Source organism: Osmerus eperlanus, chromosome 4, assembly GCF_963692335.1.
Source record: "Osmerus eperlanus chromosome 4, fOsmEpe2.1, whole genome shotgun sequence".
NCBI classification, from domain to species: domain Eukaryota; kingdom Metazoa; phylum Chordata; class Actinopteri; order Osmeriformes; family Osmeridae; genus Osmerus; species Osmerus eperlanus.
The window spans coordinates 22,114,821-22,129,820 of record NC_085021.1 but is presented as its reverse complement, the minus strand read 5'-3'; the positions used below and the strand labels follow the sequence as shown (position 1 = coordinate 22,129,820).

Here is a 15,000-nt window from a genome sequence, read left to right as displayed (position 1 = left end):
CAGCCCTACCTCCAGGAGCAGCCAGTCAGGAGCAGGCAGTCAGAGACGCTGTGTGAGAGCTGGGTCATTCAAGCCTTCATTTCCTGGCAGAGGGGAATCTAAATACCTCTCCTCCCTGCTGCCCCTGGCTCCCTGCCCAGCCGCGAGGGACTCTGCTGCCTGCCTGCCTGGCTGGTGCGTGGTCTGCCTGCCTGTCTGTCTGCCTGTTTGTGTCTCTGCCTGTCTTTCTATTTGAATGTGGCCTTGCCAGTTATTCTGCCTGCACAAACACAAAAACGTCAAGTTTAAAAAGTCATTCTCCGAATGTCCTTCACAACAAGCAAAGTATTTATTTGTTTTAATAATGCTCGCAGCTTTTCTGGTGGATGACGGCTTCTCCTCCCTGCGTGATGTCAGTGAGGGGGCGAGCCCATGTTCAGAACCCATGTTCAGAACCCATGTTCAGAACCCATGTTCAGAACCCATGTTCAAAACCAATAGTTTGATAACTTAGTTATAAGATCGTTTTAAGGGGTGACAGTTAGCTACCGTTAGCTTTGAGCTGTGATGAAGTCAGTGTCTCAACCTGGATCACCTGAACCCAGACCTGACTCAGGAGGTGACACGATCATCTGGGACTGTCGGCGCAGAAACTGTGGTGGGCAGGAAAAGCAGTCACACATTAGAAGTGTGCGAAATACTGTGGGTGATTCCCCTATCTGACATAGTTATATATATATATATATGTGTGTGTGTATGTAGGAATGTGGTGTGTGTGTGTGTCTCAGGGGGGTACACAAACGAGATATTGGAGAGACCAGGAGACAGAGACCAGGAGAGACCAGGAGAGACCAGGAGAGGGGGGCATGCATCTGGTTGGGCTGACATCGCTCTGACCCAGCACAGACCCAAACCAGATGGAAAGAGAGAGAACCTTCTCAGAACATGCATTCCATATTCCACACCTCCCTTCTGAGTCTCCCAGACAGAACAAAGAGGGGGAGGAGACCGGTGGAGGAGAGAAGAAGAGGGGGAGGAGGGAGGGGAGACAGTGAGGAAGAGAGGGGGAGGAGGGAGGGGAGACAGTGAGGAAGAGAGGGGGAGGAGGGAGGGGAGACAGTGAGGAAGAGAGGGGGAGGAGGGAGGGGAGACAGTGAGGAAGAGAGGGGGAGGAGGGAGGGGAGAGTGAGGAAGAGAGGGGGAGGAGGGAGGGGAGAGTGAGGAAGAGAGGGGGAGGAGGGAGGGGAGACAGTGAGGAAGAGAGGGGGAGGAGGGAGGGGAGACAGTGAGGAAGAGAGGGGGAGGAGGGAGGGGAGAGTGAGGAAGAGAGGGGGAGGAGGGAGGGGAGACAGTGAGGAAGAGAGGGGGAGGAGGGAGGGGAGAGTGAGGAAGAGAGGGGGAGGAGGGAGGGGAGACAGTGAGGGAGAGAGGGGGAGGAGGGAGGGGAGAGTGAGGAAGAGAGGGGAGAGTGAGGAAGAGAGGGGGAGGAGGGAGGGGAGAGTGAGGAAGAGAGGGGGAGGAGGGAGGGGAGACAGTGAGGGAGAGAGGGGGAGGAGGGAGGGGAGAGTGAGGAAGAGAGGGGGAGGAGGGAGGGGAGACAGTGAGGGAGAGAGGGGGAGGAGGGAGGGGAGAGTGAGGAAGAGAGGGGAGAGTGAGGAAGAGAGGGGGAGGAGGGAGGGGAGAGTGAGGAAGAGAGGGGGAGGAGGGAGGGGAGACAGTGAGGGAGAGAGGGGGAGGAGGGAGGGGAGACAGTGAGGAAGAGAGGGGGAGGAGGGAGGGGAGAAGGTGAGGAAGAGAGGGAGGGGAGAGTGAGGAAGAGAGGGGGAGGAGGGAGGGGAGAGTGAGGAAGAGAGGGGGAGGAGGGAGGGGAGACAGTGAGGAAGAGAGGGGGAGGAGGGAGGGGAGAGTGAGGGAGAGAGGGGGAGGAGGGAGGGGAGAAGGTGAGGAAGAGAGGGGGAGGAGGGAGGGGAGACAGTGAGGAAGAGAGGGGGAGGAGGGAGGGGAGAGTGAGGAAGAGAGGGGGAGGAGGGAGGGGAGAAGGTGAGGAAGAGAGGGGGAGAAGGGAGGGGAGACAGTGAGGAAGAGAGGGGGAGGAGGGATGGGAGACAGTGAGGAAGAGAGGGGGAGGAGGGAGGGGAGACAGTGAGGGAGAGAGGGGGAGGAGGGAGGGGAGAGTGAGGAAGAGAGGGGGAGGAGGGAGGGGAGACAGTGAGGAAGAGAGGGGGAGGAGGGAGGGGAGAGTGAGGAAGAGAGGGGGAGGAGGGAGGGGAGAGTGAGGAAGAGAGGGGGAGGAGGGAGGGGAGAGTGAGGAAGAGAGGGGGAGGAGGGAGGGGAGAGTGAGGAAGAGAGGGGGAGGAGGGAGGGGAGAGTGAGGAAGAGAGGGGGAGGAGGGAGGGGAGACAGTGAGGAAGAGAGGGGGAGGAGGGAGGGGAGACAGTGAGGAAGAGAGGGGGAGGAGGGAGGGGAGAAGGTGAGGAAGAGAGGGGGAGGAGGGAGGGGAGAAGGTGAGGAAGAGAGGGGGAGGAGGGAGGGGAGAAGGTGAGGAAGAGAGGGGGAGGAGGGAGGGGAGAGTGAGGAAGAGAGGGGGAGGAGGGAGGGGAGAAGGTGAGGAAGAGAGGGGGAGGAGGGAGGGGAGAAGGTGAGGAAGAGAGGGGGAGGAGGGAGGGGAGAAGGTGAGGAAGAGAGGGGGAGGAGGGAGGGGAGAGTGAGGAAGAGAGGGGGAGGAGGGAGGGGAGAAGGTGAGGAAGAGAGGGGGAGGAGGGAGGGGAGACAGTGAGGAAGAGAGGGGGAGGAGGGAGGGGAGAAGGTGAGGAAGAGAGGGGGAGGAGGGAGGGGAGACAGTGAGGAAGAGAGGGGGAGGAGGGAGGGGAGAGTGAGGAAGAGAGGGGGAGGAGGGAGGGGAGAAGGTGAGGAAGAGAGGGGGAGGAGGGAGGGGAGACAGTGAGGAAGAGAGGGGGAGGAGGGAGGGGAGAGTGAGGAAGAGAGGGGGAGGAGGGAGGGGAGAGTGAGGAAGAGAGGGGGAGGAGGGAGGGGAGACAGTGAGGAAGAGAGGGGGAGGAGGGAGGGGAGAGTGAGGAAGAGAGGGGGAGGAGGGAGGGGAGAAGGTGAGGAAGAGAGGGGGAGGAGGGAGGGGAGAAGGTGAGGAAGAGAGGGGGAGGAGGGAGGGGAGAGTGAGGAAGAGAGGGGGAGGAGGGAGGGGAGAAGGTGAGGAAGAGAGGGGGAGGAGGGAGGGGAGACAGTGAGGAAGAGAGGGGGAGGAGGGAGGGGAGAAGGTGAGGAAGAGAGGGGGAGGAGGGAGGGGAGACAGTGAGGAAGAGAGGGGGAGGAGGGAGGGGAGAGTGAGGAAGAGAGGGGGAGGAGGGAGGGGAGAAGGTGAGGAAGAGAGGGGGAGGAGGGAGGGGAGAAGGTGAGGAAGAGAGGGGGAGGAGGGAGGGGAGACAGTGAGGAAGAGAGGGGGAGGAGGGAGGGGAGACAGTGAGGAAGAGAGGGGGAGGAGGGAGGGGAGAGTGAGGAAGAGAGGGGGAGGAGGGAGGGGAGAGTGAGGAAGAGAGGGGGAGGAGGGAGCGGAGAAGGTGAGGAAGAGAGGGGGAGGAGGGAGGGGAGACAGTGAGGAAGAGAGGGGGAGGAGGGAGGGGAGAAGGTGAGGAAGAGAGGGGGAGGAGGGAGGGGAGAGTGAGGAAGAGAGGGGGAGGAGGGAGGGGAGAAGGTGAGGAAGAGAGACAGGAATGGCTTCCCAGCCAGACATGCTTGGTCCTGTTTTGTGGGCGTCAATCCACTGCACCCACACAACATCACAGGAGCCAGCTGCTCTGTGTATGCAGTATGTGTGTGTGTGTGCGTGTGTGTGTGTGAAAGACAGAAAGAGAGACAGTGTGTGTGTTTGTGCGTTTGTGTGTAAGAATGCATGTGTGTCTGTGTGAGAGAGAGATTGTATGCAGGTCTTTGTGTGGGCGTGTGAGAAAGAGAAGAGAGTGTATGTGTGACAGAGGAAGAGAAAATGTGTTTGTGAGAGAAAAAGAGAGTGTCTGTGTCAGATACTGTGTGTGGGGGGGGGGGGTTAGAGAGAGAGAGACAGGAAAGAGTGTCTGTGTCAGAAAAAGTGTATCTGTGTGTGTATCTGTGTGTGTATCTGTTTGTATCTGTGTGTGGGTGTGTCTGTGTGTGTATCTGTGTGTGTATCTGTGTGTGGGTGTGTCTGTGTCTGTGTGTGTATCTGTGTGTGTATCTGTGTGTGGGTGTGTCTGTGTGTGTATCTGTGTGTGGGTGTGTCTGTGTGTCTCCTGCAGTGTGCAGGGGACAGTGCAGATGATGATTATGCGTCTAACACAAACAGGAAGGGGAGGGTCCTATTACAGGGGGCTTGTTCTATTCAACCAATCACTTTTAGTGGGCTTGACTTTCACTGCATCGTCTCCTCTCACACACACACACACACGTGCGCACACACACACACACAAGCTGAAGCCGTGGCAGCAGCAGGATAGCAGGGCAACGGAGCGAGAGAGAGAGAAGAGGAGAAGAAGGGGGGTAGCAGTGCCCACTCTCCCCTTAAACTGGGCCTCTCAGTAAGAGGACAGTCAGACCCTCCCTGTATACCAGCAGACACAACAATGACCTGCCTGCCTGCCTGCCTGCCTGCCTGTCTGTCTGTCTGTCTGTCTGTCTGTCTGTCTGTCTGTCTGCCAGAGAAGACAACAATGACCTGTCTTCCTGTCTATCTGTCTGTCTGCCTGTCTGTCTGCCCGTCTATCTACCTACCTACCTGGCTGCCTCTGTTTCTCTATCCACCCATCCGTCTATCTCTGTACAGAAGTTAAGGGTCATTGGTCCTGGTACAGATTTATGGGTCTGTCCTTAGGGTGCCCCACTGACAGCATGACTAATCATCCGTGATGAACAACGAAAGGCGGATCGATACACAGCTAGCGTGTGGCTATGGTTAGTATCAACAGCCAGGCCCATTCGCTGTGTGGTCTGTCAGTTCACCACGCCTGCTAGCTGAGATGTGGCTACTCTGCGATGAGGCTGGGAAAGCAGAGCGTCCCCTGACCCTAACCACTGACATACTGATGGAACTAAATCCTGTTCCAGAACTCTGCACTTCTGATCCTTGATCTTATGATGTTCTTTCTGTATGCACTGTTTGTTGGTGGTCACTGTAGATCAAAAGGTCTGCTAAAATGAATCAACTTAAATATAAAAGTAGAACTCTCTGGTCTGGTTCACACTGGTACTGGTTTAGAAGAGAAAAGCTAAACTTTTGGGTCTGTATGCATGCGTAGGACCAATCAGAACACAGGTTTTAATAAAGTCTGCCTCCGGCGTACAAGTAAGCAGATCTGGCTACGCCCACCGTCTGTACAACTAAATATGTCATTTACATTACATTTGAATTCATATACGTACATTTATATTACATATAAGTAAAAATGTGCATTGTCATTGTGTGTCTGTTTCATGTATGTACTATTTGTAAAACATAAATATACAGTATATATCTAAACCTAGCTGAAGCAGTGGAAAGCTTCTTGGGTTGGAAAGTGAAGTTTTATTCTACTGTTCTATTCATTTTCTATTGTTGTTCAACGATTCTGTCATGTTGTGTTCTGTTGTTAGTTGAGTCTCTCACAGTTTCTTTCTTGTGAATGGTGTTCTTCATCACTCACAGCCGAGGCACACACACACTCTGAAGCACACGCACACACACACAGACACACTCTGAAGCACACAAACACACACACACACACTCTGAAGCACACACACACACACTCTCTGAAGCACACACACAAACACACTATGTAGTCTCCTCACAGCTACCCTCTTGTGGGAGGAGTTAGACTGAGGGTAAATCAGGAACACCCAAGATGGGGGGGGGTCATCAAACATGAAACTTAACACTTTAATTAACACTAAACTGCCCCTCTGAATGAAGTGAAGAGAAAGTTGAAAGAGAAAAGACAGATATAGAGGGGAGCGTCAGAGAGAAAGTTAAGAGAAAGAAAAAAAAGGGAAGGGTTAGGGTTAGTGATCTTGGCGTGATAACGATGTTGTTTCAGAAGAGGTTTAAAAGTGTAATGTTGGTCTAGCGAGGCTCATAAGGCTGAGATGTCGCCCAGCGCTTCACCTCCCAGCCTGCTCCCTCGTTCTCCACAAGAACAGACTGAACCCTCTCCTCCACAAGAACAGACTGAACCCTCTCCTCCACAAGAACAGACTGAACCCTCTCCTCCACAAGAACAGACTGAACCCTCTCCTCCACAAGAACAGACTGAACCCTCTCCTCCACAAGAACAGACTGAACCCTGTCCTCCACAAGAACAGACTGAACCCTCTCCTCCACAAGAACAGACTGAACCCTCTCCTCCACAAGAACAGACTGAACCCTCTCCTCCACAAGAACAGACTGAACCCTCTCCTCCACAAGAACAGACTGAACCCTCTCCTCCACAAGAACAGACTGAACCCTCTCCTCCACAAGAACAGACTGAACCCTCTCCTCCACAAGAACAGACTGAACCCTCTCCTCCACAAGAACAGACTGAACCCTCTCCTCCACAAGAACAGACTGAACCCTCTCCTCCACAAGAACAGACTGAACCCTCTCCTCCACAAGAACAGACTGAACCCTCTCCTCCACAAGAACAGACTGAACCCTCTCCTCCACAAGAACAGACTGAACCCTTCCTCCATCCAGGACAGACTGAAACCCTCTCCTCCTCCAGGACAGACTGAAACCCTCTCCTCCTCCAGGACAGACTGAAACCCTCTCCTCCTCCAGGACAGACTGAAACCCTCTCCTTCATCCAGGACAGACATCAGCCTTTGACATCCCCTTCCAATGAAAAATGTCTCCTACGCAAATATTCGCCATTTAATAAATAGGTTCCATTACACTGACTAACGCCACAAACGGTACAAACGCACTAAAACCAGTACTGCAGATGGACACAGGGAACCCTGTGGGGTGTGAGGGGGGTGTGAGGTGCAAGAGGACCAGACAGGATGTGGAATTTCCTGAAAGGAAGTGATGACAGATGAGTCCTCCTTCACTGTGTGGATGTGTGTAATTGGGAAGGTTACAGCAAGGTGAAACAGCTACTTAAGGCAGTAAAGGAATTACTGCCTATCCAAGAATGCTGTCCGTTCTACTCTTTCCTGTTCTATTCTGTTATTATCTGATCTATTACTGTATATTCTATACTGTTTCCTTCTATTAAGTTCTATTCCACTTAATTCTATTTTATTCTACTCTGCACTACCGTACTTCATCATCTTCTACTGTACTCCACTGTACTCCAATCCTGGGTGCCTGTCCCGTTTCCCACTGGATCCAGACTACAGCTATCCCCCCTGCAGCTTAGCAGCCCTGGCCCAGGCCCCGACCCAGGCCGGGGGCCCTAGGGCCAGCCCACTGAGAGGGGGCCACACAAAGCCTTGAAATTATCTTCATCAAGGAGCTACGTGGCCGTGAGGCTGGTGCTTATTATGGGATGGCTGGTTGTGAGGCTCAACTCAAGACGAAAAGCTGTCGTTGACCACAATATGACCCCTGCAAAGAGGTCTGATCATTTGAGGTAGTTATGTGGTTGTAACTGATCTGTACTTGAATGGGTGTGCAGTGTAACCAGAGCGTGTGTCGTTCTGACAAAAGATATGGTGGAGAGGAGTTAGGAAAGTTAATTCTCTTTGATCAACGGGGAGAGAGATTTAGGCATATAAATACCTAATCGGTATGACTGGCAAAGTAATATTTCATTCACACTTACTATCACCATCTTAAACTGAGACGATAAATAAATGTAAATAAACGCTATTTGCTTGTGGACACTGTGTAGGCTAGACGTTGTGCTGTTATGACAACTGCAGGTGCGGAAAGAATGGAGCCGGACTACCAGCCAAAACATTTCACGTTGAGCTCCGAAATCAATTCCACTGGACACTACAAACTCAGTTTACTCAGAAAACCAATTTTGCTAAATAGCAGTTAGTACCAGATAACCAGTCGGATAACCATGTGGACCAACTCAAAAACCAATCGTGGCGTACCTTGACAATGTTTTAATGATATAACGCTAAAGCCACAAAGCGCTGAATGCCGTAAAATACGAAATCATCAGACAATTGTTTTGTTCGTAGTAACTGTTATGTTATTGTTGCGTGGTGTCACCAATGAAGTGCAGTTTCGCTATGTGTGATGTTTGGGTGAAAACGCATTGGCATGGTTTTTATTTATTGGGGTTCATGTGTAAGCTATATGCCCCCTTATGTTTTCTTGAACTGCTACAATTTCCCCTCTAATGCCTACTAGAGAGATCTATATATCTAACTATCTTTCTTGACTATCCAATACAACGTTCTTACCTGATGTGGCATATCACCTTTAGCCTAGTTTGCTGGGTAACGTTAACGGGGATTGTCGAAGTTGAAGCCAGGTCTCCACGATCTCCAATTGATAACGACCTGACGAACTTACTCCTCTCCGACTGGAAACTTTTCTGCAGCAAAATACTGTCAACAAAAGAACGTTGAATTACGCAAAGCTGGCTAAGGGGTCACGAGGGTAGCCCATGGATAGGACAGTGGTATAGCTCCGCTAACGGGCTAGCTAAATCAAAGCATCCCCCCGCACAACATAGGTATAAACAAAACAGGGCTAGTACGTGTTTTAAATGCACCCATAAACACAGAAGGTGATGTGTTTCACGGCGTGACAAAGTAACCTACGTCAGCGAGTTTATCACTCTAAAATAGAATTTTTTGGCAGGTTGGCTTGCTTGAGTGAAGGGCTTTTTCAGCGGCCGCGCAGTTGGAGGAGAAGTGCGAGTAAAAAGCAAAGCATGCAGCTTTGCTCGCTAGCGAAACACTTTGGTAAAAATGTCAAACGAAACACAATGTAACCCTATCTACGTTCCCTTCATTCTAAATACACAGCACGCAAGTATCGTAAAGGTGTTACGTAAACTATACGGGGTTTGTATAAATGCAAAATAACTCACGTTGTTGTTATTCCGTTATTAAGGTAGTCCTCAATCAATCCGTACATAGACGGACACCACGACTCCTGTTAAGTCCCGCCTCATTGTTAAGGAAAAAAGGCATATCTATAGATTCATCACCAGCAGCAGCCAATCAGAGACGACGTTTAATAGTCTCTTTTCTAATTGGACAAAATGCGTGTTCGTTCAACGCCTTCGGGTCGAATAGAGCTCAAATGAATGCACGGAGGACAACGCCTCCACTGCCTTGTTAGGGGTGTGTCCCGACGTCAAACAGTCGTACTTAATTAACGGGTAAACACTTCGGCACTAAGTTCGAGAGGGTCTCGCTGGTACAGTTTTACCGGACGTAAATATAACCTTTAGGTTCAGCTGAAGTAAACGTAAATACTTCCTTTATGTCTTAACTATATATGCAGTTCAGAAGGGCATTCTCTATGTGGGACAGCGAGGTAACTTACTGTATAAGTTATCTAACAATTCATTATCCATGAGTAGGCAACGTATGCATTATATATCAAAGGTCCCCCTCTCTCTTGATCTCTCTGTGTCCTGTGAAAACTGATGCCCCAGCCTAAGGAACAGAGAAAGAAAGAGAAAGGGAGAGAGACAGTGAGGGAGAGAGAAAGAGGGGGGGGGGGGTGAAGGGGGTACAGGTATGTTCCTGTATTAGAGCTTGATCAGGCTCTAATGCCAGACTCCTGGAGACTGTCTGGAATGTGAGTTGAGCCTTTCTGTCTGTCGGTGACCGTGTGAGTCGACTGGGTTGATCTGCGCTTGATTGGGTTGATCCAGGATGGACTGGATGTGGAGCTGGGGTTGAGGCTGGGGTTGAGGCTGGAGTTGAGGCTGGTAGCTGAGGCTGGGAGTTGAGGCTGAGGGCTGAGACTGAGAGCTGGGGCCCAGTCCGGGTACTAGAGCTGGGGCCCAGTCCGGGGACTAGGGCTGGGGCCCAGTCCGGGGACTAGGGCTGGGGCCCAGTCCGGGGACTAGGGCTGGGGCCCAGTCCGGGGACTAGGGCTGGGGCTGATGAGGACCTGATTGAGTTTCTGTATCCAAAGAATGTTTGAAGTCCACATTCCGTGGTTCCGTAGTATTCTGTGTGTCTTCCACCCAGCAGGAGGCAGGCTCGCTCATCCCTCAGAGTCACATGGTGCCCCTGGCCCCAAGTCACTTCCTGTATCTCTCTCCTGTATGTTTGCTTGCGTGTGTTATTGTGTCTTTCCATGTTGTGTGTATTGTGCGTGTGAGTGTGAGCGTGTATTGTGTGTGTGTTCTCTTAGCCTATGGAGAAAGCCCAATCTGTGTGGCTTTGTCTGAATTCTTTGCGTGACAGAATGAGTGCATACATTCGTGTCTACGTACGGCCAGTTTGAAATGTTGTACTTTCACAGTAACACTGAAACAAACCAGACAACCACTTGTGCAGTGTGTCTGTAGCTACCTCTCATGTATGTAGCAGTTTACATAATAGATATATATATTATTTATCTTATATATATATATGTAAACTAATTGAATGTGGCAGAATATCTACTGTATTTGTAAATCTGTTTGTGTGTGGCTGTAAACAGAAATGTAAAGTAGTATGTAGGTTAAGTGTTCAGAACAAGCTTGTTTAATGTCCCGTCTGTTTGTCCCAGTCTACACGTGCTGGAATCTAGGCCAGCGCTTGTGGCTGTGTGTCTGTGTGGGGGATCAGCGAGAGTGTGTGTGAGCAGTGAGGAGGGGTGTGTGTGTGTGGGTAGGAGGACTGTGTGTCTGTGTGAGTAAGAGGGGTATGTGTGTGTGTGTGGTTTGGAGGTGTGTGTGCGGTTAGGAGATGGGGGTCTGTAGGAGTGGTGTGTGGGGATAGGGATGGGGAAAGTGGGTTGAAGGTGTGTGTGTGTTAGAAAGTGTGTGTGTGTGGGGGGGAGGGAGGTTGTGTGTGTGTCAGGGGATGGCAGGGCAGGGGAGGGGAGGGGGAATTTGAGAGGGAAAGAGTGTCTCCTGTTCCTTCCTCCGTCAGGACTGTGTTTACACAGCAGACACACCTCTGCTGATCCACACACACACATGTCCACTGGGCATCCCTCTCTCTCCCAGAGCAAACACAACGCCTCATAGCACCACGCCTTCAGGACTCCTGGGGTGGAAATTCCCATCTACAGTATGTTCTCATAGAGGCTGGCTAAACACCGCCTACATCCTGCCTGCCTGCCTGTCTGTCTGTCTGTCTGTCTGTCTGCCTGTGTCTGCCTGTGTCTGCCTGCCTGCCTGCCTGCCTGCCTGCCTGCCTGCCTGCCTGCCTGCCTGTCTGTCTGTCTGTCTGTCTGTGTCTGTCTGTCTGTCTGTCTGTCTGCCTGTGTCTGCCTGCCTGTGTCTGCCTGCCAGCCAGCCTGCCTGCCTGCCTGCCTGCCTGTCTGTCTGTCTGTCTGTCTGTCTGTGCCTGCCTGCCTGCCTGTCTGTCTGTCTGTCTGTCTGTGTCTGTCTGTCTGTCTGTCTGTCTGTCTGTCTGTGTCTGTGTCTGTGTCTGTGTCTGCCTGCCTGCCTGCCTGCCTGCCTGCCTGTCTGTCTGTCTGTCTGTCTGTCTGTCTGCCTGTGTCTGCCAGCCTGCCTGCCTGTCTGTCTGTCTGCCTGTCTGTCTGCCTGTGTCTGCCTGCCTGTGTCTGCCTGCCAGCCTGCCTGCCTGCCTGCCTGCCTGTCTGTCTGTCTGTCTGTGCCTGCCTGCCTGCCTGTCTGTCTGTCTGTCTGTGTCTGTCTGTCTGTCTGTCTGCCTGTGTCTGCCAGCCTGCCTGTCTGTCTGTCTGTCTGCCTGTCTGTCTGCCTGTGTCTGCCTGCCAGCCTGCCTGCCTGCCTTCCTGCCTGTCTGCCTGCCTACTTGCCTGTCTGACCCTACTCTGTCCCAGACTGGTCTATTTAGAGCCCGTTGCACAGTTGGAAAAACAAACAAAGACCTGAAACACGGATGGAGAAAGACACACCAGCGAGGAAGATTGGTACTCTTACATTTACATTTATGCATTTAGCAGACGCTTTTATCCAAAGCGACTTCCAAGAGAGAGTTTTACAAAAGTGCATAGGTCACTGATCATAACAACGAGATAGCCCCAAACATTGCGGGTCGCCAAACATGATACATACTCTTCTTCTCTTATAGTTCGTTGTGAAAACCCCAGGGGAGAAAGAGAAAGTAGTGAAGGTAGGATGACTCACTCGCAAAAGGAAAGAAAGAGGCAGACATCCAGAGGAAGAGATGGGATGAGAAGATTACAGAGAGAGAGACCGAGGGAGAGAGAGGAGAGATTGAAAGAGAGAGAGACTGAGAGAGAGAGGCAGAAAGAGAGACAGTAGAGAAAGAGAGAGAGAGAGGAGAGACTGGGAGAGAAAGAGAGAGGAGACACTGAGGGAGAGAGAGAAAGGAGAGAGAGACTGAGAGACTGAGAGAGAGAGGGAGAGAGAGAGGGCAAGACTGAGAGAGAGAGAGAGAGAGAGAGGGAGAGGGCGAGACTGAGAGAGAGAGAGAGGGAGAGGGCGAGACTGAGAGAGAGAGAGAGGGAGAGGGCGAGACTGAGAGAGAGAGAGGGAGAGGGCGAGACTGAGAGAGAGATGAAGAGACTGAGGGCATTCAGGGCATCCTTTACCTTTGCCCCAGTGAGCGAGTGTTTGAGATAAGGGGAGGTCATTAGCAGAAAATGCTGAAATAATAATACTCAAATCTCTTGCTCACCTCGCACCCCCATCGCAAGGCTCATCCCGTCACTCTCCAACCCATACCCAAGCCCCAGCAAAAATTATTCAGATTTTTAGTTTCAAAAAGTTGAAAAAACATTTTCCCAAAAAAGTTTAAAAAAAAAAGTTTTGAAAGGTTAAAAAATTATTTTTGAACACAATTTTGAAAGGTTGAAGAAATATATATTTTTTATGTTAAAAACAAAGTTTGCATCATTCATGAGTACTTCATAAGGACTGTACTATACTTTACTCTATCGTACTCTGTTCTCCTCCCCTCGCCTCTCCCTTACATTAAGTCATTTAGCAGACGCTCTTATCCAGAGCGACTTACAGTAAGTACAGGGACATTCCCCCCGAGGCAAGTAGGGTGAAGTGCCTTGCCCAAGGACACAACGTCATTTGGCACAGCCGGGAATCAAACTGGCAACCTTCTGATTAATAGCCCGACTCCCTAACCGCTCAGCCATCTGATCCCCTTTCACAGTGCAGGGAAAAGAGAAGTGCGTGACATGTTCACTAGCTCTCTAAAGACCAGCGTTCAGTTCACCAGACCTGATAGAGGATGGCCACCTTGCACAACTGTCTGTCAACATGGCCATCGGTGACCTTAGTCAATGACCGTTCAGGTTGATCTACAGTATGTTGGGAATTGGTGACCTTCTCAACCCCCGCCCCCTTCTCAACCCCACCTGATGTGTGATTTACAGCTTTATTATTTTTACCTTGTGAAACAGAAACCTTTGGAGGTCACAAGGGAGATGTAAATTAATGGGCCGAGTGAGCCTTCTCTTCTCTCTCCCAAACTTCTCTGATGACCTACGCTACACCCTGTGTGGTTCAGGTTGAAAGCCACATTCTCATGGATCCAGGTCAGCTCTGAGCACTCTGAGCACTCAACAGCGGTTTAACCACGGTTCCTGTTGCCTGATTTCTGAAATGTTTTGAACCTGTTTGAGTAACAGGATTTCCTGCTTTCTGAGGTTGAAGGAGAGGAGCAACATGGAGGATGGCTTCTTCAGAGGACATTTAACTTTGTACCTGTGTGCGTGTGTATGTGTGCTTGGTTGTGTGTATATTGTACGTGTGTGTGTGCATGCATTTGCAAGTGTGTGTGTGTGCATATGCTTGTGTGTATGTGTGTGTGTGTGTGTGTGTCTGTGCCACCCTGCCGCCCGATGCCTCGCGCGTGTGTTTGTGTATCCGCTTGTTTTATACCAGCCAGCTTTTCTGCTCGCGTGTGTGTACTACTGTGTGTATTGGTGTGTGTGTGTGTGTGTGTGTGTGTTCAGAGCCAATTAAAAAAAGACTGCAAACTGGCAACTCTGACCATCTCGCCCCTGAGCCAGAGTTATACTTAGAAAATGACATGGAGGACCTGCCAAGGCATGCAGACGCGGCCCACTGAGAGCAGCAGGGACAGATTAGACTGAATAAACAGGAGAAGGTCCTCCTCAGACCAGCCACCCTCCCTGGACAGCACTAACCTGCCAAGCTAAAGCCTGGGCACAAAATGTGTTTGAGGTCACTGAGGAGTGTTTCAAGGGGAGCCAAACCTTCCACCTACTATAATGATCACAATGTAGTCATTTAAGTTTGGTAAAAAAAAATGTTTACAGAGCGATACTTGAACCTGCAATCTCTAGATTAGCAGTTTATATGCTTTAATCACTGAGCTATGCCTGAGAAGCAAAAGGTAAGGACTATTAGGGGCCTGGCGTTAATTAAATTAGCGGTTACATGTGTTCATTTTATTACAGTTTTTTATGTGTCTGTGTTCTTTCCTTAAAACACGTCACTCTGCAGTCCAACAATCCCAGTCAGAAAGCAGTCAGCTGACGGAGCTATGTGTAGTTCTGCTGAGATAGGATGTGACGTTAAACAACTTGAATGTTTTAACTACAGCACGACTAAGGAGTAAACAGGCTTAAACGGCACACTGTTCTGTCTTATCAGAATAGAGCAGCCCTGGCCTATCAGGGCAGGGCAGCAACCTTCCCTAGCCTATCAGGGCAGGGAAGCAACCTGCCCTGGCCTATCAGGGCAGAGCAGGGCTGTGATAGGTCACTGTGATGTGTCCCTCGTTGACGTGTGTATCAGGGGGTCAAAGGCTGAGAGGAGAGCTCCTCACCCATCAGAGAGAGAGAAAGAAAGAAACCAGGTTGTTCTGCAGGGTGTTACGTAACACCACACTCAGATTATATCTACTTACTACTATTCTCCTTCCATCCATCCTCCCTCGCTCCAAACTCTCCTCCCCCCCTCCCCCTTTCCCTTCCCCCTTCCCCCTCTCTTGTTCATCATTCATCCTCTC

The 15,000-nt window shown here is 51.1% G+C and overlaps 1 protein-coding gene across 2 annotated transcripts in view; it reads right to left on the bottom strand.

The window, feature by feature from the left end:
- Positions 1-8,504, bottom strand: part of LOC134019426 (vitamin D3 receptor A) — a 37,794-nt gene extending 29,290 nt beyond the window's left edge. For both annotated transcript variants that reach the window (XM_062460327.1, XM_062460328.1), the window contains exon 1: positions 8,341-8,504. The gene's annotated coding sequence lies outside the window, so the exon portion shown is untranslated. The remainder of the gene's footprint in view (positions 1-8,340) is intronic.
- Positions 8,505-15,000: the final 6,496 nt, after the last annotated feature.